Here is a 27,131-nt window from a genome sequence, read left to right on the forward strand (position 1 = left end):
ACCAGGATGTTAAAAGTGGATACGTTAATTCTCATTTCAAAACGGACTCCGATTTGGGTGCTGCATACGAACATGGATGATAATAACCAGATTCTGTTTATATGGATATCTTATCTAGAGTTGGTTGTTCCTTTGTTGAATGTTTATGTGCCTTCAGGTTCTGCAAAGCAGTAGAAGAGGTATCCTTTTTTTTACTACTGAAGTTTTGCATTTTCTGAGACATGATACTCGGTTGATGGTTTTTAGGGGTGATTTCAACTGTGGTACGTCAGTGCGGGACTGTAGTAGTCCGCTGCCTGCGAATGTGTTCCCGGCTGCGGTGGAAACTCTGTGTTGTTGTGGATTTCGGGATGCGGCTGTGGTTCAGATACGAGCTCTGGACTTTACTTTTGTCTCTCGTGTATCGAGTTCACAATTGGATAGGTTTTATGTTCATAAGTTGGAGCGGGCTGTGACACTCTTTTCGTACAGTTCCGGTTGCTTTCTTTGATCACTGTGTGGTGGTTGTGAAGGTTAATGTTCAGAGCCAGGTGCAGGTGGGGAGGGGATGATAGAAACTCAATTGGAGTTTGCTACAGTGTCCCGACGTTCGTGAACAGTTTCGGATTCTGTGTGCTTTGATGGTAGAACGAAAACGTTGTTTTCCTTGTATTTTGGATTGGTGTAAAGAAGAGTAAAGGAGGATGTTTATTTCTGTTGAGAAGCGAAAGTCAGCTGAACGGTTTGGTTTGATGAATGTGTTGCAGGTGTGACAGATTTGCTGAGATTTGGTTGTGTAAATACCAGATCCGTGGGTTGAGGGAGGAGAGGGCTGCTAGGGTGTAGGTACGGGCTGAGGTAGGGGAGCGGTTGTTTGGGGAACGTATTTCGTAGTACTTGCTCCAAAAGGAGGAAGATCGTGAGTCGGTGCTGTTGACTAGTCTCCATATGCCTGATGGGTCGATTTTGTCAAATATGGATGGAGTGCTTCTGTATGCTCAGCCGGAGCTTGAAATCTTTATAGGAGAGCAGAGGGGGAGTGGGTATTGTATGATTTTGTTCTTGGGTTTTGTTCTCCTGGGTTGTCGTCGTTGAACTGTTCGCCTTTGGAGGGTGAAGTTGGTCGTACAGAGGTTTGGGATGTTTGGTCCTTTAGAAAGGGTAAGGTGTCTGGGTTTGATGAGCTACCGTTGGAGTTTTATTTATCCTGTTGGATGTAATTGGATCTGATTTCATGAAGGTGGTTTTTGTTTCATGGGTGGCGAAATCTCAATCGCCCGGCATTGTGCGGTTCTTTCCTAAGTCTGGCGATGTGAGGTTCTTTGCCAATATCCGTCCGATAACTTTTCTAAATCAGGATTACAAGATAATCTCGAAGCTGTTAGTGAATCGACTTCGGTTGATGGTGAGCTCCCTTGTTTCTCGGTAACAGTTTTGTGGGGTGCCGGGTAGGTCGTTGGTCCATTACAACAACCTGGTCCGGGATCTGATTGTCTATATGTCGGAGACTAAGGGTCCAGCATCTTTTATCAATCTGGATTGGTCAAAGACCTTCGACCGTGAGGTCATTGACTTTGTATTGCAGATTTTGGAGAGGCTTGGAGTTACCCCATGGTTTATGGGTTGGGTTCGAATGTTGTATACTGAGTGTTGTAGTTGGGTGTGTGAATGGGTTGTTTAGTACTACGTTTGCCATTGAGCGTTCGGTTCGGCAGGATTGGACTCTGTTGATGCATTTCTGTGTTATTTTTCAGGAATAATTTTTTCGGCTAGTGGTTCTATCGTTTACCTGCGGTTGCCCAACGGGTTTGACTTAAGGGTGTGTGGGTATGCTGATGATACGACTGTGTTTGTAGATACTGTAGATTCGGTAGTTGGTGTGCAGGACGTGGGGCATAGACTTGTGTTGGCAGTGGAAGCTGTCATCAATCGTCTGAAATCTTGTATTATGGAGTTAGGGTGTTGGACTAGTCGGGCATCATGGGAGGGGGGCATGGCTGCCATTGATGCAGTCTGTTCGCATGCTGGGCATGCGAACTGATTTAGTTGTTATGAGAAAGCGTTGCAATATAATTGGGCGGCGGTGTGGGATGCTCTCCAAGAGGATCTTGACGATTTTTTAGCGGGCGCTTGTTGTAAATTGTCAGGTTCTTTCTAAGGTCTGGCTCGGGTCGTGATGGTCAAGTGGATTAAGGCGTCTTGAACATACGAGTTGCGTTGCTCCTGGGAGTATGGGTTCGAGTCACTTCTGGGGTGTGAGTTTTCAGTTGCATATTGTCCTGGGGACCATTCAGGCTTGTTCGCATTTGTGTTCCTCACGTGTGCCCCAAAGAATGAGGTGATTTGGTAAAATGCTATGCCCAAGATTACTATCCGAGTGCCGGCGGTGGGGTGGTTCAAATAGCCTCGGCTATCACCTCATTATGTCCGGTCGTGATGGTCAAGTGGATTAAGGCGTCTTGTACATACCAGTTGCGTTGCTCCTGGGAGTATGGGTTCGAGTCACTTCTGGGGTGTGAGTTTTCAGTTATATATATATATATATATATATATATATATATATATATATATATATATATATATATATATATATATATATATATATATATATATATATATATATATAATAAAGGAAAAAAATTATTTAACTTATTACTTTATATTTACGTCCTAAAATGTACTTATCTTCCTACTTTTACTTACATTAAGTAGATTATACTTTTACTTATATATAGCAAATTTAACATTTGTTTATAATAAATAATTATTTAATTAAAAACCCAACATGAGTATCAATCACCCTGCCCAAAAATGCCAAAACATTTCCGAATTGTAGGATCGTGTTTTAAAAAATATTGAGGACAAATGGTGGGACATTTGACATGCCACTAGCTTCCTGTCCTCGTCGTCGGTTGTCATTTACCCTCAGTTTTATGAGATAAAACTTTCACCCAAATGCCTGAGCATTCACTTTTACGGTGATGGGGGAAACAACCGATGACGGGATATGTATTAATTGTTTGCTCATTGGATTGGCTGGTGGACCGGTGTCGGGTACAGGTGTGTAGCGACCTCCCCCAGTCTTGACCTATCTATCAGTGTGTCCAGACCAGTGGGCGGGGCCCTGTGGCCATTTATTGGCGACATAAGGCACCCCATTTCCCCCCCCCCCCCTGTCTGCCACTCTGAGACTATTGAATTAGAATTCTCTGGATGGGTGTCGTACCTGTCAGTTGTGGTGGTGATACTGGATATGCTGTGAGTTGAAATAGCAAACGTCTGGAGTGCAGCTCTAAACGACTCACCATGTGCTTGCTAAACTCGGCTCTCCAGCTGTTTACAGGATTTAGTGGTCCGATACTCTGGTCGGTTGTTCCCGCTCCCTGATGGCGGTGGTACCGTCACTGTGTCCGACCGCTTCTGTACTCTCACGTATGTGGTGCTTCATGGTTTTCCGTTCGAGTTCCCGGACAGTTTGCTCTGCAGTTACTTTGCAAAATATGGTACTGTGGCGTCCCATCGGATGAACGTTGCCTTTTCCGGCAGGAGGCGAGGGGTCTCGAACGGGACCCGGACTGTTGCTCTATGTCTCCAGTCTCCTGTTCCGTCTACTGTCTCGTAGTTTGGTGAAATCATACGCGCCCTCTACGCTGGGCATCCCCGAAATTGTTTCCGGTGTGGCCTTGTGGGGCTAGATGGCAGTCTGCATTAGTGTGGTGGCAGCTTCCGTCAATTTGTTCTGGGAGGAATACTTCCCCGTTGGTGGCCCCGAACCTGTCGCCTTGTGATAGTGTGGTGGGGGAGGTTTTCCTGCCATCTGTTAACCCTGTGGTGTTGCTGGGTTCTTCGCCCTGCATGGATGAAGGTGGGGTTGGTGGTGTTGGTGTAGGGATGGTGGTGCGTGAGGACCTACCCCTGCCGCTGGTTTCCATGCCTCCACTGGCTCCCTCACCTCCACCAGCTCTGCCTGCCCTGTCTCCGGTTCAGGTGTCGCCTGTAGGCTGTTTGCTTCTAACCCCAGTCGTCGAAGCTGCTGTGATTAGGGATCGTATCTTGCGTGGTTTGGTGAGGCCGCCTGGAGGCTTTCCCGGGGCTTTCCTGGAAGGCAACAGTTCTGATGATTATCGACCTGTATCCTAACGCTCCAGGCGGGTTCGGAGTGTGTCGCCCATTCATGAGTGGGCTGACTTGCGTATTGGATTTGGTTTTGTTTCCATGTTATTTCAATTGTTTCCTTTGTGACAGTGACTTTGAGGACTCTGTTAGCTCTTCCTCTGTAGAGTACGATGATGGTGTGCAGGGGACTGGTTTGGTGGCGGCGGGTGGCTTGACGAGTTTGGTCGCTGCTGACCCTGTTGTGGGGGGGTTGGATCTGGTTTGAGGCCTTTGGTTCCTGCTTCGGCTGCCTCACCCGCGTACATGTTTTCCGGTTCCCGGCATGGGGGAGGGGGTCTACCCTGACGAGGATGTTGGCGGGTATTGTGATTTGATCATGGTCCTGAAGAACGATGCTCGCCGTACAGGTTCCGTGCCCCCAGCTCCCTCTACTGCCGTCGGCAGTGTTGCCGCCTCTTCAGCTTTTGTCTTCAGTGTTTCCGGCTCTGGTAGCCATGTCGCATCCGGCATGGCCACCTCCTGACTTGGTGGTTCTGGAGTTTATTATGAGCCCCGTGCGCGTGCCAGGCATCTGCCCTACCAAGGATGAGTGGCTGCTTTAGGATGCTAACTGTGGACGGGAGACTGCGAATCAGTTTCCAGAGAAACTTGCTTCGGGTTTGTGACCTCGTTCCCGGTTATGGCTGTTTTTTGTTCCTCCCGGTTCCTGCGTGTTCTGGTGTTTTGTTTGTGTGTGTGTTTGTGTGTGTGTGTGTGTGTGTGTGTGTGTGTGTGTGTGCCTCCTTTGTGGGGCTCTGTTTTTGCTACTCCCGGTTCCTATATGTTCTGGTGTTTTGCTCCTGTGTGTGTGCGCATATGGTTGCTTTTTGTTTCTCCCAGTTCTTGCGCATTCCGGTGTTTTGTTCCTGTGTGTGTGGTTATATTTTATTTTTCCCGATTCCTGCACATTCCGGTGTTTTGTTCCTGTGCACGTGCATGTAGTTAATTGTATTTTGTTTTTCCCAGTTCCAATGCGTTCCAGTGCTGTGTTTTTGTATGTGTTGACCTTTTGTTTTACCTGTGGCTCTTTAGACATTTTTGTTTTAATGTTTTCCTGTGTGTACTGCCTGTGTTCTCCTGTCTCATGTTCTGTGCTTGTTCTGTGTTTTTGTTTATGTTCTGAGCTTCGGCTCCTGTTCTATGTTTCTGTTCCCTTTTATTTGTGGCCCGGTTTTTTGTGTATGTTCCTGTGTTATGATGTTCTTTTCTTATTGTATATATTGCTCTTACTTTTATGAAAAAAATGATCGTGAGTGTGTGTGTGTGTGTGTGTGTGTGTGTGTGTGTGTGTGTGTGTGTGTGTGTGTGGTTCTGTTTTGTCTTTCCCGGTTCCTGTCTGTTCCGGTGCGTTATTTTTGTGTTTTGGATTTTTGTATTTCCCTACGGCCCTTCTGGCTTATATTGTCCCCATGTTTTCCATGTTATTTCTACTGTTTCCTTTTGTTACTCCATTTGTATGTTTCGTGTGTATAATTCATGTGCTCCTTTTTCCATGTCCTGTACTTGTTCTAGGTTTCTGCTCATGTACTGTATTTATGTTCAGTTTCTGTGGCCCAGGTTTGGGTTTTTTGTTCCTGTTCGTATTGTAATGCTATTCTTATTGTATTTATTGTATTTACTTCTATAAATAATGGGCAATTAATATTTTTGTGTTTAGAATTGTAAACGTTCTACGAAGCATAAAATTATTTCGTTTAACATTTATCACACGGTAGTGCATGTTGAGCATACAATAATCTTCAAATCGTAACGAATATACGTATAATATGATTGAACATTTGCCATATTTTTAGTGTCTCTCTCTTTCTCTGCTAATATACATAGTATTACGTACTGAACATTAAGGTGTAATTAGGTTTTGATATCATTGTTCATTTAAAGTATATGAACTATTTTTGCAAATGTAAATGGTTGCAAATTACTTTTAACTTGAGAAAAGTTCTGTGTTGATGTTGACTGAGGTGCGAGGACGATGGAGGGAGTGCCGTGTGTGACGTCACCTCGTTTGCCTCGACAGCCATATGTCAATAAGTAACATTATCATTTATCTTCACATAAAAGGACAAACTCTTAAGCCAAAAGTAGAGCCATCTTTCTTTTTCACTGATCTACATATAATATTTTTTTATCACTGTTCTACACTACTTTTCTTTCAATAGCAGAATGAATTGTATAAATAAGTGTGTGGTGTTTGGACCATTGAGACTCATCGTTACAAAGCACCAATTCATTCATCAATGCCACCTGAGCAGCCGTAGGGTGAAGACGTGTCGTCTGACCGCTCCGACAGTTTGGGGAGGTTGCAGTTTTCGCCGGCAAGGGGTGTGGGGGTCTCTTACCCTCCCTGACCAGTGTTGTTGCCTGCCTGGCTGCGTGCTGACGTGGCCGTTTTGACATGGGGGGCCTGGCAATTCCTCCTGTTTTGCGGGTAAATTCCGTGGCCTGGAATTCTCGTGTAAGGCTGGTTATCCGGCCATTGAGTTAGTTATGTGCGACATGCTTCGTGTCCCGGTGGAAGCTGTGTATGGAGTTGAGCTTGTTACGGCCCACCGGGTGATTGTCAAGTTCGTGGGGGAGGAGGAGTATCGGGACTTCCTCCGGCGGAACGAAGGGCGTTCGTTGCGAGTTGCCGGATGGCGCCGGCTCCGTTACGATCTCGGACCGAAGTGGTGCCCTGACATATGTTTGTGTGCACGGTGCGCCCCTGGAGTTCCCTGAAGACCTTCTCCGGCGCTTCTTCGGGAGGTATGGTGTAGTCATCAGTGTGCGGGTGAACAAGCTGTCCTAGGGAAAGTATGCTGGGAAGCAGACGAACGTCCATACCTTAGGTATGCGCCTGCGGTCGGATATCCCATCTTCTGTCCGGCTGCTGGAATACTACGTTCGGGTGTATTATGCCCGGCAGCCCCGTACTTGTATCCGGTGTGGCCAGTTAGGGCATCAGGCTGCCGGGTGCTCTGAGGCCCCTGCTGCACCCGTTAACTTATTCCGGGAAGAGGATTTCTCGCCGCTCCCTCAGGGCGTGGATTCTGGGGATGAAGAGGAGCAGGTCCCAGTCGCTGCTGATGCGGCCCCCCCTGCGTCACCCGACATGCCCCCGGTGCTTGTTGTCCCTCAGCCGAGTGCGTCTGCGTTTTCCTCGACTCCTGCTGCTGCGCCTGGTCCTGCACCTTCACCAGGTGTTACGGCTGTGCTGGGTGTTGGGGGGGCTGCGGAGCGTCCTGTTGTGTGCGGCCCGGTTCCCCATGTGGTTGAGGCTGCTGCAGTACTGCGATGAGCGTTGGTTCGCCCGGTTCGTGAGGCCCGTGGTTCTGGGTCCACCTCCAGCTGTGAGGATGTGCGGCCAGTGCCCAAGCGTTCTAGGCGCTCTTCTACTGCTTGGGCTGATGTGGAGGACTACGACGCGGGTGGAGCTTCGGGAGATGGTGTGGCGATTCCGGGTGCTTCGTGCTCTACGACGCTGGTGGTGGCTGATGTCCATGTGTCTGCTGTTGACGATGGTTGTGCGTCTGATTTACCTCCTGTTCTTTCTCCTGCAGAAGGTTCTACGCGGTGGGAGGTGGTTGCTCCTACAGACGTGGATGGTGTGGGTCCTGGTGCAAGCCGAGGCATCAAGCTGGTGCTGAAGAAGGATGCCAAGCGTGGGGGGTCCCAGCAGGTACACCGTTCGGTGGTTGACGAGGGGCCCTGTGAGGCAGCCGAGGAGGCTCCCAGTGCGCTGCCCATTGCCCGGCCTCATGGGAAGGAGCCTCTCCCTCTCATCTTGGCCTCCGGAGTGGCGAATGATGCTGACCATCCGTTGCGTTTTGACATTGATGACCGTGTGCGTCCTGATCCGCGGTGCCCATCTACCATCTGGATTCGTCGGGCTCAGTGTTTTATTGTAGGTGTGCCAGAGTTAATGCCTGATCCTCGTACGCTCAATAATGACCCTGTTTCGGAGGACTTTATGTTACTTTGGGAGGCGTATTGCATTCGATTCCCGGCGGAAGAGTGGCCGGACAAATATGAGATCTTTTCGTAGCCTGTGTGCTTGCTGTGTCTTTGGTGTGTGCTTGGACCTGTGGTTTGTTTGAACTGTGTTGTACCTATTGTGCTGCCTTCAGGCTGGTGTTATGTTTGTTCTCTTGACCGTTGTTTTGTTGTATTTTTCATTTGTTTTTGTTGTCGGCCCTTCAGGCCGGTGTTTAGTGTCTTTGTATGGATGTGTATTGATTTGTTTTGTGCTGAAGTGTCTTGTTCTGTTTCTTGATGTACTTTGTTGTTTCATTCTCGGTCCTTCAGGCCAGTGCATGTATGTTGTTGTGTTTGTGCCTGTTTTGTTTTCAGGTGTGCGTGGTTTGCTTGTTTATTGTTTATTGTTATTGTTTATTTTGGCCTCGCCTTTTTTTACGGGGAGGATGGCTTGGTGTGTGTTTTTTGTTAATGTATTGTTTTTATATTGCTTTACCTGTTGTACGTGTTTGTTCTTTATGTTTTGTTTGGATAGTATTGTGTTTGTCCTGTTATGTTTACTGCTATGCCTCTTGATGTATGTTTTGTTTTTCTGGAGGTGTTGTTTTTTTATGTTACTGTGATTGCTAGTTTGCCATTGTATTCTGTTTTGTGCTTTGATGTATGCTGTATTTTTCATGTTTTTCTTGTGTATGTGTTTTGTTGTGATATGCTGTCGGCCCTTCTGGACGGTGGTCTATTGTTTTCCTTTATGTATTCTGTATTTTTATTGTATTTAAATTGCATGCTTTGCATGTAAAAAAAAAATAAAAAAAAAATCATTCATAATTTTACCCAATACTACGACGGCAACAAGCGACATTGCCATTTTCTCTTTCAAAGAAACTAAGAGTTAAAGGAATATGTTTCCTCGACTGTACCATATGAGATACTTCATGTTGAGTTACTTGGCATGTACCACATTAGTTACTATACGGCAAGTTACATACCATGTACAGCATATGTTGCTGTATGATAAGTTACATGCCATGTACAGTATATGTTGCTATATGATAAATTACATGCCGTGTACCATATAAGTTACTCTATGCTGAGGTACTTTCCATAAACCATCTAAGTGACTTGCAATGTACTATAAGTTAATCTATGTTAGGTTAAATGTCAAGTACCGTACAAGTTATTCTATATAGTGCTACTGAGTACCAAATAAACTTTCTGTATGATAAGTTACTGGCAATGTACCAAATAAGTCACCCTTTTCTGAGTTATTTGACGTGTACCATATATGTTAATCTATGTTAGGTAAACTTGCTGTAAACCGTACAGTTATTCTAAATTAAGTTACTTGCCATGTACCATGCAAGTTACTGCATGGTTAGTCCCTTGCCTGTACCGTATATGTCACTCTATTTTGAGTCATTTTCATATTCCGTACAAGTTACTGCCGGATATGTTACTTTTCCTGTACAAATACCGTCATAGCAATTCATTATGACTATGACGATGAAGTATTTTTACAGATTATTAGGAGAGGGAGAAATAAATAAGAAATAGTTGAAGAACTGTTAAAGAACAGGTGTTTGTGTACAGGTGTGGAGTGTACCTCCAGGAGCCGTACACTCCCTGGGGAGCCCAGACACTGAAGGTGGCCTCCTGGACGCCCCACCGAGGCCTCGCCCTCACCTCCAGCCTCACATTCTTCCCTCACAAGTTCTCAAGGTCTGTATATCAAGATAAAAACAAAAATATAATACAAGATATAATTAATAAAGTTATGTTTGTAAACTAGGAAGTAATAACTTTGAACATGGCTGAAACTAATTAGTTCCATCTTACATAGATAGTTATCCTATCTACGATAACTCTTTCAATCCCCCTAAATATTTTATACGTTGCTATCATATCTCCTCTTTTTCGAGCATTGTCAAGTTCAGAGGCTTTGGACTGTATTATTATATATATTTTGCCCAAAAAATTTAAATATATAACAAATTTTGTACAAATCTCGTAGCTTCTGACATTAAGGAACCTAAATTTTCACGAACGTTATGTTAAAGAATATTTTTTTGAATTTTTACGAATAAATAATTCCCCCCTCCCCCCCAACCCACCTATCACCACAAAACTGTCCCAATGGTTATCTCATCTCGGTTGTACCTGACTGTGTTCTAACAATCAGATGTTTTTTCTTGTAAAAAATGGGAAAACTCTTTATATAATATATTTTATTTGGTAGTTGGCAACTATGATGTTGCATGATGCGAGAGAGCTGGGTGTGCATGTGAGGAACCACCAGTCAACATGCGTTGTTCATAGGAGGAGGAACTATGGCGCGGTATTGCATCATTGTGTTGCGTCTCGCGCTGTTCCTGTGCTGTTTTATTATTGCCATTATCACGATGAAGTACAGAACAAAATAATAAAAAAGGAAGAGGGAAATGACACTATATGCCACGAGAACGTGCCGCAAAAAGAACATAAGGAGGAGGAGGAAAAGGGTTCTACTGACTGCTCAAGCCAACGCCACACACCCTCACCTCTTCCCTCTACACACACTCCTTCAGATTCAGATTCAGATGCAGATGTTTATTCAGGTAAGGTATATACATACAAGTGATGTTACATTAATGGATTGGTATATAGATAGAGCTAGTACATACAATGCCTAAAGCCACTATTACGCAATGCGTTTCGGGCAATACACGCTCCTCACACGCAGCGGTGCTATTAGTGCTCTCCCAGGCACTTCCCTGGAACATGGATCAGTGCAATTGCCAGTGCCAGTAAATAACAACTATATATAATGAAGAAATTTCACTAATTTTGCTTTGTTTTGTAAACAATAGCACCCAAATTTTCAAAACCAGACACACTCAAGTGTACTTACCTAGTTGTGCTTGTGGTGGTTGAGCTCTGGCTCTTTGGTCCCGCCTCTCAACTGTCAATCAACAGGTGTACAGGTTCCTGAGCCTATTGGGCTCTATCATATCTACACTTAAAGCTGTGTATGGAGTCAGCCTCCACCACATCACTTCCTAATGCATACCATTCGTCTACTACTCTGTCACCGAAAAAATTCTTTCTAACGTCTCTATGGCTCATTTGGGCACTCAATTTCCACCTGTGTCCCCTAGTGCATGTGCTCCTTGTGTGTAAATAGTTTGTCTTTATCTACCCTATCAATTCCTCTGAAAATCTTGTATGTGGTGATCATGTCCCCTCTAACTCTTCTGTCTCCCAGTGACGTGAGGTTTAATTCCCGTAGTCTCTCCTCGTAGCTTATACCCCTCAGTTCGGGATACTAGTCTGGTGGCAAACCTTTGAATCTTTTCCAGTTTAGTCTTATGCTTGACTAGATATGGACTCCATGCTGGAGCCGCATACTTCAGGATTGGTCTGACATATGTTGTATACAAAGTTCTGAAAGATTCCGTACACAAGTTTCTAAAGGCCGTTCTTATGTTAGCCAACCTGGCATATGCCGCTGATGTTATCCTTTTGATATGAGCTGCAGGGGAGAGGTCTGGCAGGATATCAACCCCCAGGTCTTTCTCTCTCTCTCTCTCTCTGATTCTTGAAGTATTTCATCTCCCAAATGATACTTTGTATCTTGTCTCCTGCTCCCTACATCTATCTTCATTACATTACATTTGCTTGGGTTAAACTCTTACAGTCATTTGTTCGACCATCATTCCTGCTGCTTGTCCAGGTCTTCTTGAAGTCTCAAGCTGTCCTCCTCTGTCTTAATCCTTCTCATAATTTTGGCGTCGTCAGCAAACATTGAGAGGAATGAGTCTATACCCTCTGGGAGATCATTGACGTATATCAGAAACAGGATAGGTCCGAGTACAGAGCCTTGTTGGACTCCACTGGTGATTTCACGCCAATTTGAGGTCTCACCCCTCACTGTAACTCTCTGGTTCCTATTGCTTAAGTACTCCCTTAGGACCACATTAGCCGTCTTCCATATTTCTGGTAGGTCTCCCATTTCCAGTGACTTACTATACACTATGGAGAGTGGCAGGCAAAACGCTCCTGCACACTCTTTCAATAGCCATGGTGAAATTCCGTCTGAGCCCACAGCCTTTCTCACGTCCAGACCCAACAGGTGCCTCTTGACCTCATCTCTTGTAATTTCGAACCCTTCCAAGGTCGCCTGGTTCACTGCCTCCTCTCCAGGCGCAGTGACCTCTCCTTGTTCTATTGTGAAGACCTCCTGGAACCTCTTGTTGAGTTCTTCACACACCTCTTTGTCGTTCTCTGTGTACCTGTCCTCACCCTTTCTAAATTTCATCCCCTGTTCCTTCACTGTTTTTTTTCCTCCTGATGTGACTGTGTAGTAGTTTTGGATCGGTCTTGGCTTTACTGGGCTTGCCCGAAGCGCTATGCGTAATAGTGGCTTTAGGTATTGTATGTACTAGCTCTATCTATAAATCCAAAATTTTGTTTGTGACTAATTCTCTATGTATGTACTTTTACCTGAATAAACATTTGATTTGATTTTATTGTATTTGATTAGCTATATCGTTTTCATACTTTTTCTCAGCTTCTCTTCTCACGCTAACATACTCGTTCCTTGTTCTCTGGTATCTCACGCTCCTCTCTGGTGTTCTGTTATTTCGGAAGTTCCTCCACGCCCTATTTTTTTCATTTCCTTTGCTTTCATACATACCCTATTAAGCCACTTATTCTTCTTTTTCTTTTCGTTTTTTTCCTGTCTGGCCGAGATAAACCAATTTACTGCCTCCTGACACTTTTGGTGTCAGGAGGCACTCACACACTCACTTTTGGTGAGAGCAAAGAACTCTGGTTCTTTGGTCCTGCCTCTCAACTGTCAATCAACTGGTATACAGATTCCTGAGCCTATTGGGCTCTATCATATCTATATTTGAAACTGTATGGAGTCAGCCTCCACCACAACACTACTTAATGCATTCCATTTGTTAACTACCCTGTCACTGAAAAAATTCTTTCTAACGTCTCTGTGGCTCATCTGGGTACTAAGTTTCCACCTGTGTCCCCTTGTTCGTGTTCCACCCGCGCTAAAGAGTTTGTCTTTGTCCACCCTGTCAATTCCCCTGAGAATTTTGTAGGTGGTTATCATGTCTCCCCTTACGCTTCTGTTTTAAATGGTTGTGAGGTTCAGCTCCCTTAGCCTTTCCTCGTAACTCATTCCTCTCAGTTCCGGGACGAGCCTGGTGACATACCGCTGAATCTTCTCTGACTTCGTTTTGTGTTGAATTAGGTATGGACTCCAGGCTGGAGCTGCATACTAGAGGATTGGTCTTACAGAAGTGGTATACAGGGTCCTGAACGATTCCTTACACAAGTTTCTGAAGGCAGTTCTAATATTGGCCAGTCTAGCATATGCCACTGATGATATCCTTTTGATGTGGGCCTCTGGGGACATGTTCGGTGTGATATCGACCCCCCAGATCTTTCTCTCTATTTGACTCCTGCAGGATTTTACCTCCCAGAAGGTACCTTGTGTTCAGCCTTCTGCTCCCTTCGCCTAATTTCATTGCTTTACACTTTCCTGAGTTGAACTTTAGCAGCCATTTTCTAGACCATTTCCTCCATTTTGTCCAGGTCGTCCTGTAGTCTCTGTCTATCTTCATATGTTTTGATTCTTCTCATAATTTTTGTATTATCAGCAAACATTGAGAGGAGTGAGTCTATACCCTCTGGAAGGTCGTTTGCATATACAAGGAACAGGATGGGTCCGAGTACAGAGCCCTGTGGAACCCCACTGGTGACATCTCGCCACTCTGATGCCTCCCCCCTCACCGTTACTCGCTGTTTCCTATTGCTTAGATACTCCCTTATCCACTGGAGCACCTTACCTTTTACTCCTGCCTGCTGCTCCAACTTTTGTAACAGCCTTTTGTGAGGTACTGTGTCAAAGGCTTTCTGGCAGTCCAAGAAAATGCAGTCTGTCCACCCTTCTCTTTCCTGCCTAATTTGTGTTGCTTGGTCATAGAATTCTATTAGGCCTGTGAGGCACGATTTATCATCTCTGAACCCATGCTGGTGGTGTGTTACAAAGCTGTTTCCCTCCAGATACTCTACGAGCCTTTTCCTCACAATCTTCTCCATCACCTTGCATGTTATACAAGTTAGGGAAACTGGCCTGTAGTTCAGTGCCTTTTGCCTGTCACCCTTTTTGTAAATTGGAACTACATTAGCTGTCTTCCAGCTTTCCGGAAGGTCTCCCGTTTCCAGTGACCTGTTATACACCATAGAGAGTGGCACACTTAGTGCTTCTGCACCTTCTCTTAGAATCCACGGTGAGATTCTCTCAGGCCCAACAGCCTTTGACACATTCAGCTCCAACAGATTCCTTTTGACCTCATCACTGGTGAGGTAAATTTCCTCCAAGGTTGTTCGGTTTGCCTCCTCATTTAGTGCAGGGACCTCTCCTTATTCTATTGTGAAGGCCTCCTGGAATATCTTGTTGAGTTCTTCACACACCTCTTTATTGTTCTCTGTGTATCTGTTCTCCCCTTTTCTCAGTTTCATCACTTGTTCCTTAACTGCTGTTTTTCCTCCTGATGTGGCTGTGGAGCATTTTTGGTTGGGTCTTAGCTTTACTCGCGATGTCATTTTCGTACTGTCTCTCTGCTTCTCTCTCCACACTCTGATGTACTCATTTCTGGCCCTCTGGTATCTCTCCCTGCTCTCTGGTGTTCGGTTGTTCCTGTAGTTTCGCCATGTTCTTTTACTTAATTGCTTCGCTGCTGCACATTCCTGGTTGAACCACGGATTCTTCTGTTGCTTTTCATTTTTCACTTTTTGGACTGGGATAAACCTGTCTGCAGCCTCCTGACACTTCTGAGTGACATAATCCATCATATCCTGTACAATCTTTTCTCTGAGTTCTGTTTCCCCATGGTATTCCCATGGAACTTAGGAAGTTCCTCATCTTGTCATATTTTCCTCTTCGGTAAATTAGTCTTTTTCCTTCCAATCCCATCCTTGGATAGGTTATCCCTACTTCTACCAGATACTCAAATATCAATACACTGTGGTCACTCATTCCAATGGGGGCTTCATATTTGACTTCCCTTATTTCTGAGTCATTTAAGGTGAATATCAGGTCAAGTCTAGCTGGTTCATCATTTCCTCTCATTCTTGTAGGTCCCTTGACATGTTGGCTCAGAAAGTTCCTTGTACACACTTCCAAAAGTTTAGATCTCCATGTGTCTTCACCTCCATGTGGGTCCCCATTCTCCCAGTCTATCTTTCCATGGTTAAAATCGCCAATGATTAAGAGTCTGGATCCATTCTAGCAGGCAACTGAAGCTGCTCTCTATATTATGTTAATGGTAGCCATGCTGTTTCTGTCAAACTCTTGTCTGGGTCTTCTGTCATTTAATGGAGGGTTCTAAATGGCTGCCACTATTATCTTAGGTCCACCCATTGTCATAGTTCCTGTTATGTAATCTCTGAATCCGTTGCAGCCCGGAATTTCCATCTCTTCAAAGCTCCAGTCCTTCCTTATCAGCAGAGCCACTCCTCCTCCTCCTCCTCTCCCGTCTCTCTCTTTTCTTACTTTATAAAAGTCCTTTGGAAACACAGCATTTGTTATGACTCCTGACAATTTTGTTTCTGTGAGTCCTATTACATCTAGGTTTTCTTCCTGTGCCCTTTCTGCCAGTTCACTTGCTTTGTTGGTAATCCCATCGATGTTTGAGTACATTACCTTGAAGCTCACTTTCCTATATCCATTTTCCTATATCCACACGCACACACACACACCCGTGTGTGTGTGTGGGCGCGTGTATGCAACACATGGGTGTTGCCTCTGGGTAACCCCATGTTCAATCCTCTTCTCTATTAAAGCTCTATTTGCTTCTATCTCCATTCGTATAGTTTTCTCTTGTTCAATTTCAGGCTTCATTTCTTTCTATTGTTCTAAACCAACTCTCGTAGTCTGTTCTTCTCTTTTTTTCTGTACCTCTAGTTTGATTTCTCTATTTCTTTTTCATTTTCTAGTACGGCTTTCTCTTATTCCTGTACATTTTTCATCTGCAGTTCTAGCCTCAGTTTCTCCAATTGGAACTGCCTCTTTTCACGCTCTTGTTGCATCTGAAACTCAAATTGTACCTTTCCAAGCTTCTATTCCGGCTACTTCTGCTACTGCAGATTCCTATTACACATGTTTAACCCCAGCAACCTTACTTCATCTCTCACATTATCTTCTTTCATGTCTCCAGCTCCCTTTTGAGATACTTGCTCTCCCACTTCACTCCTGGTTTGCAACTCCTTTAGGATATTCTCCTTTACCTTGGACGACTTTACCCTGATACCATATCTCTCATCAACAGTGCCTATTCTCAAGCTAAATTTCTTTCATCCCAAACCTATTTCCAACACTATTAGCACTGCTCTGCCTTCCCTTCATACTTGAACTAAAAAATCTCATGAATACCTTTCGTCATCTGGACATAAAGCTCGCCTTTCGACAAACTTAACACTCTTCATAGTAATCTGGTTCACATGCTCCTCCTGCTATTAATGCTGCTGGTGTCTACTCTATTTCCTGTTCGTCTTGTCCACTCCAGTACTTTGGGGAAACTGGCCGTACAATAAATGACAGACTTAAGGAACACAAAAGAAGTGTTAGGTCTGCAGACACAAACAATTCTCTCTTCTGCCATGTTAGAGACTCTAATCATCCTACTTAGTCATCTTCTAAAATAAAATTTCCTGCCTCAACTCTTCATAGATTCCGTCTTGTAGAATTGACTCTGATACACAACCAACCCAACATGAACCTTGGTCCTGGCTTTGTTGTATCCTGCAGCCACTCCGAGGCACAAACCAGGATATTACACAATTCCCCCATGCACTCGAGCTATGTCAATAGGCCGTTCTACCTCTTCGCCCTTACTTCAGACAATTGTTCATTTGATGAATCAAGCTATTGTGATTTCTGTGTGTAGTGAAATAATAGCGAAGAGGTAGAACGGCCTATTGACATAGTTCGAGTGCATGGGGGAATTGTGTAATATCCTGGTTTGTGCCTCGGAGTGGCTGCAGGATCCAGGTAAATTTAGTAGAATTTCTGGTTGCAATTCTTATACCTTGTCATAGCTCAGTCGATTAAGGCAGCGTCTGGGATGCTCTCGGACGTAGGTTCGAATCCTCGTCACGGCCCTTGTGGATTTGTTCACTCTTGCCTTACTTATGCCGTGTCTCTCTCGCCAATGCCTGTGCCTCCCTCTGTCGGGAAACCCGACACCATTTACTAATATTACATACAACCGGCAGAGAATATTGCTGCAGGTGAATACACAAGTTAACCCATACAAAATGTAGCTTGTAGTGGAATTTTCCGTCAATAGAAAAAGGGATATCATTACCACATAGTACTATAAATTTACCAGCTATTCTGTTATGAATTATTCTTAAATACGGTAGTCGTTGGACTCATTACATCATAAAAACATCTCATTTGAATTAACTTAATTATTAGTATCATAATAGAGTAAGTGTGACCCTTCTATCACATATTGACATCAGGACAAAGTAAGCCAGGAGCGTCAGTGGTGAGGGAGGTCAGCCATTGTTGTTAAGACCATAGTGGCAGGAGCAAATGCAACTCCCACAATTCTCTTGGACGAAGTGTTATGGAGATTAAAATTAGTGCTCTACCATCATCAACACCCAGTCAATATAAACAAGGGAAGTGTCTTACCGAAACCCGTTTATCTAATCATTTCTGGCCAGTTAATGTTAAGTAGATATTGGGCGAACCGGAATGGACGCTAGACAAACCACTAAACACAGGTAATTAGTCCCTGGTCCTAATCTAATAATATATAAATGTTTCATCTGATATAAGAGTCATATATTAGGATTCTGGCTTTACAGCTAGTGCCCTTTGACAGGAACAAGAAGAGGAAGCAAGAATTAATCTTGCTACATCAGTTACTTGGGGTGATGGAAGCTAGCCTTGAGGATAATTTGGTGTCTACATCCTAGTTATACCTGGTGGACTAAGCCTACCATACAATAAAATAAGGCACCTCCAATTTTATTGACTAATATATGTAGTTTAATACTGTAGTTTGATTGGCTGCATATATATCAATTTAATATATACCCCTCCTAATGTGTAAGGATCAATTTGTGAGAATTTGCAGAAATACAGTCCGCTAAATATCATACAAATTGCTATCGAAATATATACATTAACGTAAATATAAATTATATATAAATTCATATAAACGAAATAAATATAAATCTCACAGGTTGGTTCTCACATTATATAGTCATCTTCGAGCCGGATGACTGACTATTTGGTCATCTTTGTATGGGATGAATCAGAGTTAACCAGTGGATTCATTAAATATACTGGTACTAGTGCGATTTATACAATAACAATACATCGCCAGTCAAAAACCGGCCGCGTAGCCGTGAGCGAGCTCCAGAACCCCTCAGCCCAGCCTCATCAGCGGTTTTATGGTCAACCACCAATTGGTGGAGTGTTATTCTGTGAAGTATAAGCCTGCCCGAAACGCTTTGCGTAATAGTGGCTTTAGGCATTGTATGTACTAGCTCTATCTATAAAGCCAACAAACTTTGTAAAATCTCTTTATGTATGTACCTTACCTAAATAAAAATTATTATTATTATTATTATTATTATTAAGTGACAGCGCTTATTTTAAAGCCAGCCAAATTAGTGGCTGTGCTCTCACAAGATTATCCACGAATTTGTGGTGTTAATTTTGCGAGGGCACTAATAATATTTAATACTTCTAGATAATACTAGAAGTTTAATAAAGGCTAATTAAGAGGCTGTCATCAATAATTGTGTATATTATTTCTCTTAGATGAGAATTATTAATATATATTGCACTAGTTTCACAATACAATATTTACTAATTGCCAACCCACAACTGGGTAGGATATACATTGACTATTGTTTATAGATAACCTAGTCCTCTATTACCATTGACTAGTTGAACTATTTATTGTTCATACTAGTCCCATTTATTATCATCGTCTAGTTGTACTATATTGAACAACCTAGCACCATTAATGAATGGTACAGACCCTATTTTGGGTGTAATTGTTAACAGTTCAAGTTGAGCTGTGTTTATATAATAATTTACTTATAATCATTGCACCTTTTGAGTGATTAATTTAGTGTCTTTACCATTCTAGGGTGATAATTGAGGAGCTAACCTAAAGGTACTTCCAGTGGCACTGGTTTATCACTCAAATCATTAGTGTGTATGATTATATATATATAATGTGTATTAATTTTAAGTGCTAACCTCTAGTAGAGGTAGGATTATAGCCTAGTGATTGCAGAATTTTACTCTATGCTACCATAAGTACTTGTTCAGCACTATGAGCAACCCAAGTATAAGCCCAACAAGGCTTAAGCAGCTTGCCAGTAGGGATAATGCTGGCAATGAGAAAACTGTCATACAGCTTATACTCCAATTGCTGGACTTACCTCAACCTGATCAGACTGCTGACTCATTACAATCCGTCAGCATGGAGTTTGAGTCCCTACTAAGAACATTCAGTCTTAAGGTTGATATAACCACTAGTGAGTGGATGACCAAAGTAGTCCTTCAACGAAAATTGTCCAGCGACATACTAGATGAATTATAGGCACATCAACATAACACCATCCTGACAGTACAGGACATCACTGAAGGTTTACATTCCATCATAAACAAACGACGTGCAAATGAGGAAGTTAAAGCCTCATGCAAGCCTTTAGAAATAGAAAATAATAGTCAATTAAAGGGTAAAACAACTTCCCCAAATAAACATCAGTCAATTACTCTAACATCAAGTTTCAGAAAATCTGACAATGCAGCAGAATCCTCCAAGCCTACTGTTCCTAGTTCACCCAAACCGGTAACTTCCAAACGTGCAGTAGGCTGGGGGACATGTATGTTCTGCAAAAAGAAACATTCAACATATCGTTGTGCTAATTATCCAGACAGAGACACTCGTATTAAGCGACTCCAGGAATTAGGGAGATGTTCAAGGTGTCTCAAGTCACACAACATAGACTATTGTGATACAAAATTCAACACCTGCAACAGGTATAGAAGAGGTAAGCACCATGCAGCACTGTGCAAACATACGAAGTTAACCTATTCAAGACCCAAGGTGGAAGATAGGATTCCCACCACAGTACAGTTGTGCAAGGTGCGAGAGAAAATTAGTGTTCAATCGGCAGAGTCCAAAAGTAAAGCAAATTTGCCTACTGCCCAAATGACCATGCAGAATAAGAGGGCTAAGGTCCGCACCCATGGGTTGTTTAACCAAGGGTCCCAGAGAACATATGTCACTAAAAGGTTGGCAGATGAACTACAATTAAGGCCTGTAGCCCAGACGACAATCAACATCTCAGGGTTTCTAACATACAGGACCTCAAGTCTACCAGGTGGTACAACCATCAGTACGTTTAGGCAGGTACGTCTGTCAAGTACAAGCCAGTGTGGTGAACAAAATACCAGCACACCTACAAGTACAAGCTCTGAGAGCAACAGTCAAATTCATGAGAAATAGGGGAATAAAATTGGCAGATAATATTAAGTCTGATCCCCTCACCGACATCGGTATCCTTGTAGGTACAGATTACTACCATCGATTCATTGGTAGCCCTACTAAATATCAGGACATAACCATGCTAAGTTCTGCAGGAGGCAAATTACTCTCAGGCCCAGTATTAAGCCTGAGGAGACCTATGGCTGCAGATAAATAATACTAGTAGAAATCTAAATTTGTCAGCTGATTGTATTTCTCCAGTAGCATTATACTAAGGAGATTACAGCTGACTATAGTAACAGAGGTTGATGTTAATATCATCATTTAAAACTGAAGATGAGTTCATGAGGCCTCAGTGGCAAATCAGTGAACAGTAGCCTAAACAGCTACAAGTCACTGCGACCAATGTCACTGAACCCACTGCAGTCTCAGAACCATACTTGACTTTAATGATGGACTATTCAATCCTCTGAATCAACTAACTAAATTAAACCCCATTAAATCTAACGACTGATTTTCATACATTTATTATTTAATCAAGATGAATTCCATGGGCCTCAGTGTTTATATATCAGTTACCAGTTACTTGAACAAACTTCAAGTTATATCTAATGTCACTGATCTCACTGCAGTCCCTGAATACTACTTGACTATAGTACTTGATCACATTCAGTCTTCTGGGTTAAATTATATGTATTTAGCCTATAATTTTAGCCTTTCAAGAGTTGACAGGGAAATGAAATCGAATTAGACTTCTAATCCCTGCAACTCGAGTATGGGACATCCGTCCTGTACAAACAGACACACAAATGTGTGATTACTAACAATTAACATCAAATTAATCTAATAAATCGAAGGAAGAGTATCGGTATTCATCTGTTCTAAATAGGACTTTGACCCGTGAGCATCCCCCACCCCCCGGGGAATTATGTCAGAAAACCCGACACCATTTACTAATATTACATAAAACAGTCAGATAATATTGCTGCCATTGTATACACAAGTTAACCCATAGAAAATGTAGCTTGTAGTGGAATTTTCCATCAATAGAAAACGGGATATCATTACCACATAGTACTATAAATTCACCAGCTATTCTGTTGGGAATTATTCTTAAATACAGTAGTCTTTGGACTTAATACATCATAAAAACATCTCATTTGAATTAACTTTATTATTAGTATCATAATAGAGTAAATGTGACCCTTCTATCACTTACTGACATCTGGACAAAGTGAGCCAGGAGCATCAGTGGTGGTGAAGGTCAGTTATTGTTAAGACCATAGTGACAGGAGCAAATTCAGCTCTATAATTCTCTTGGATGAAGTGTTATGGAGATCAAATTACGAGCCGGTCAGAGTCACCCGCGCTGACGGGTGGGAGTTGCCACAAAGATATTATTACTTAATTATTTTTATGTCTCTGATTTTTTCTTAGTTTTTTGCAGTAATACTATTCAACAGTGTGTGTGAGATTTTTTCTACGCCTACCTCCCTTAGGAGGTGGACTACAAGTTTAAAGTCTGCTCACGGCAGTTAAGCATGAGTCCAATAGAAAAAGGAAAAGCGGGAGCAAACCGCCAGGCCTCCACCACCAAGGGTGAAAACCTGTCCACAATAGGCCGCTGGCTCCTCCTAGTTAAACAGGACGTTAAAACTAATAAAGGGTAACCGACGGGTTCTCACAATCAAATATTTATATTTGATGTGGTGCTATGAATTGGAATTCGAATTCCCAAGAACAGCCGTCATATCAAGATCACAACAACATTTAATAATAATATGCAGAAATATGGTGGAATAATATGATTGAAGGGTTGACATCAAAGACCATTTTCTATAACATAACAATTTATTAATAACAAGAGACTAACTACTACATTACCGAGTTTACATTACGTTAATGTCCATCCAGTGGCACGATAACAAACTGCTAAATAGCAACCCTTGCTGTGAGGCTGCATACTGAACTAACCTGAACACAGGTGTGCCCACTGATGACGCAATATTGCAAATCAAAGAAAAATATCACAGTCTAAGTTACACCACAGCGAATGGTTACGTTATTGTACATCAAGTGGCATTTGCAACACAGCTATTCAACAGCCCCTCGAGAAGTGACAGCAGGCTTCATCTTGCTAACACTTCGGGCTGACAACATGAACTAACTGAACAAATGAAGGATATCCACTGAAGACACAAGCATGCAATCAATAGTGCCTTGGTTTCCCTGACAGCTACTATAATCACAAGCTTAGGGGTCCTCCCGCCCCCAGGAGAGACCCACGTAACTAGGCGGGTAGTCCAACAGTGACCCCCTCCCCTATCACAACCCAGTGTGAACACTCTTTGCAACTCCCTACAAGAAGTTGCCCTGTTGTAAACAGAAACAAAGACAGGCAAGGCGGGATTCTGGGACACAGCTCCACAAATCCCTAGATTACTCTACTCTCGTCACTAGACGACAACCAAAAGAAATTGCCTTAAGTGATTAATTACGTTAATTGACTGATCGCAGCAGTCAGCAACAAAGTACTACAGTAATCACAAACAATTGTCTCACACTAGACAACAACATGATGATACTCTACGTTAATCCTTAACACTTGTCTCTCTTGTTAACAATAACTCAAACTTATATTACATCACACTTGACTCCTTGCAAGTATTCAGTGAGTAATCCTCAATTAAGGTCAAACGGACCACTAATTACATCCCCATTGAGTTACGTTAACTAAGCCTACCCTAACTTGGTAGCTTCTCAACAGTCTGTGTCAAAAAAATTTACTAGTGAGTGTTAATTACCCTAATTAATTCCCTAATTAATTTTGAGCAATTAATTAACTGTCACCAGGACCGATAATTAATCATCCATAAATACGTCTCACTCCACACTGCCTAAGCAGGTCTCATCAAGCACTGTGAATTCACTGGAAAGGAGTTAATTACCTCTAATTAACAAGATGTGCCACTAATCCACTGTCCTCAGACAGGATATGAATAATACAACGATTTATGCTAGCTCCATGACCTCGCTTTACCGGGTCATCGGAGCTCTCAGATGTTAATTACTCCACTAATTAACCTGAGCCACTAATTGCTATACCCCAGAAAGGTAATTAGTCTCGAGCAAATTACGTTAACACAAATACTGACAGATCCTCTCCCACTTCGTGAATTCATGATGAGAAGGCTAATTACATAATTAGCTAGAGTGGTCAATTAGTTGTCACACGGACAATTAATTGCTCCCGACACGTATCTCACTCAAGCTCAACGCTGTTCTCTCTGATAACAGCCCTCACTCACTCCACAATAAGTGTGCACCCCTTATCCAGTTAATTCCCCAATTATTAACTCACTGAATCCTTAAGTCTTCAACACAACTTAAAGAAACAAAGTAACCCCAGTGTTACGTAGGTCACTACAATGGCATGCAACAACACAAATGCACTGCCCACATATGGTTGCGGCTACTGCAACTCGCTAATTACTGTGCCCACACAATAATGACACACGGTTGTGCAACACACAAGAGTATACCAATATTACTGCCCCCCCTCTTTTTCTTGCAACCGTTGCAAAGGACTACTGTGAACACACACTTACCTCAGCAAGGCAATTAACCCATCAATTGCCTGCTCTCATTAAGCACTGTAAATTCCCCTGAATAATCCTAGAGGTCCCTTAAACCCTCAACACAGTTCTCAGGGCAGCAATAATATCGTATAAACTGATAACAACACTGCACAAACCTGCAACATAATGATGCCGTCAGCATACCCCACTTGCTAATGACATCATTAGGCAATCAGTCAGCAATAACATCTACTGACTCACCACACAACACAGTACATAAACATGCAAATGAACACATAGAAATGGCATTCACATAATCAATGAAAATTATATCATCAGGTAAATGTAACTAACTACACAGACCTCAGGGGTACCCACTGACATCCCTGCCACCTGGCCTGCCTACCTCTAATGATACAATTACGGTACTCTATGGCATTAATCCAGTCTGAACGATTATATAGAATCGACAGGCTGGATCATTTATATGGTAAATCTCTACACTGACCGGTACATATTCGAGTCAGTCTACACACACACACACATATATATATATATATATATATATATATATATATATATATATATATATATATATATATATATATATATATATAGATATATATATATATATATATATATATCTATATATATATATATATATATATATATCTATATATATATATATATATATATATATATATAGATATATATATATATATATATATAGATATATATATATATATATATATATATATATAGATATATATATATATATATATATATATATATATATATATATATATATATATAGATATATATATATGTCGTACCTAGTAGCCAGAAAGCACTTCTCAGCCTACTATGCAAGGCCCGATTTGCCTAATAAGCCAAGTTTTCCTGAATTATTATATTTTTTCTAATTTTTTTCTTATGAAATGATAAAGCTACCCATTTCATTATGTATGAGGTCAATTTTTTTTTATTGGAGTTCAAATTAACGTAGATATATGACCGAACCTAACCAACCCTACCTAACCTAACCTAACCTATCTCTATCGGTTAGGTTATGTTAGGTAGCAGAAAAAGGTAGGTTAGGTTAGGTAGCAGAAAAAGTTAGGTTAGGTTAGGTTAGGTAGTCGAAAAAACATTAATTCATGAAAACTTGGCTTATTAGGCAAATTGGGCCATGCATAGTTGGCTGAGAAGAGCGTTCTGGCTATTAGGTACGACATATATATATATATATATATATATATATATATATATATATATATATATATATATATATATATATATATATATGCGAACAAGCCTGAATGGTCCCCAGGACAATATGCAACTGAAAACTCACACCCCAGAAGTGACTCGAACCCATACTCCCAGATGCCACGCAACTGGTATGTACAAGACGCCTTAATCCACTTGACCATCACGACCGGACAAAATGAGGTGATAGCCGAGGCTATTTGAACCACCCCACCGCCGGCACTCGGATAGTAATCTTGGGCATAGCATTTTACCAAATCACCTCATTCTTTGGGGCACACGTGAGGAACACAAATGCGAACAAGCCTGAATGGTCCCCAGGACAATATGCAACTGAAAACTCACACCCCAGAAGTGACTCGAACCCATACTCCCAGATGCCACGCAACTGGTATGTACAAGACGCCTTAATCCACTTGACCATCACGACCGGACAAAATGAGGTGATAGCCGAGGCTATTTGAACCACCCCACCGCCGGCACTCGGATAGTAATCTTGGGCATAGCATTTTACCAAATCACCTCATTCTTTGGGGCACACGTGAGGAACACAAATGCGAACAAGCCTGAATGGTCCCCAGGACAATATGCAACTGAATATGCAACTCGAGTATGGGTTCGAGTCACTTCTGGGGTGTGAGTTTTCAGTTGCATATTGTCCTGGGGACCATTCAGGCTTGTTCGCATTTGTGTTCCTCACGTGTGCCCCAAAGAATGAGGTGATTTGGTAAAATGCTATGCCCAAGATTACTATCCGAGTGCCGGCGGTGGGGTGGTTCAAATAGCCTCGGCTATCACCTCATTTTGTCCGGTCGTGATGGTCAAGTGGATTAAGGCGTCTTGTACATACCAGTTGCGTGGCATCTGGGAGTATGGGTTCGAGTCACTTCTGGGGTGTGAGTTTTCAGTTGCATATTGTCCTGGGGACCATTCAGGCTTGTTCGCATTTGTGTTCCTCACGTGTGCCCCAAAGAATGAGGTGATTTGGTAAAATGCTATGCCTAAGATTACTATCCGAGTGCCGGCGGTGGGGTGGTTCAAATAGCCTCGGCTATCACCTCATTTTGTCCGGTCGTGATGGTCAAGTGGATTAAGGCGTCTTGTACATACCAGTTGCGTGGCATCTGGGAGTATGGGTTCGAGTCACTTCTGGGGTGTGAGTTTTCAGTTGCATATTGTCCTGGGGACCATTCAGGCTTGTTCGCATTTGTGTTCCTCACGTGTGCCCCAAAGAATGAGGTGATTTGGTAAAATGCTATGCCCAAGATTACTATCCGAGTGCCGGCGGTGGGGTGGTTCAAATAGCCTCGGCTATCACCTCATTTTGTCCGGTCGTGATGGTCAAGTGGATTAAGGCGTCTTGTACATACCAGTTGCGTGGCATCTGGGAGTATGGGTTCGAGTCACTTCTGGGGTGTGAGTTTTCAGTTGCATATTGTCCTGGGGACCATTCAGGCTTGTTCGCATTTGTGTTCCTCACGTGTGCCCCAAAGAATGAGGTGATTTGGTAAAATGCTATGCCCAAGATTACTATCCGAGTGCCGGCGGTGGGGTGGTTCAAATAGCCTCGGCTATTACCTCATTTTGTCCGGTCGTGATGGTCAAGTGGATTAAGGCGTCTTGTACATACCAGTTGCGTGGCATCTGGGAGTATGGGTTCGAGTCACTTCTG

General features: G+C 42.7%; 1 pseudogene; it reads left to right on the plus strand.

Moving 5' to 3' along the window:
* The first annotated feature begins 19,451 nt into the window (after positions 1–19,451).
* The window catches only part of LOC138358004 (glutamate receptor U1-like), a 133,824-nt pseudogene continuing 126,144 nt past the window's right edge, over positions 19,452–27,131 (plus strand).

This window comes from Procambarus clarkii, chromosome 7 (assembly GCF_040958095.1).
Source record: "Procambarus clarkii isolate CNS0578487 chromosome 7, FALCON_Pclarkii_2.0, whole genome shotgun sequence".
Lineage (NCBI taxonomy): Eukaryota > Metazoa > Arthropoda > Malacostraca > Decapoda > Cambaridae > Procambarus > Procambarus clarkii.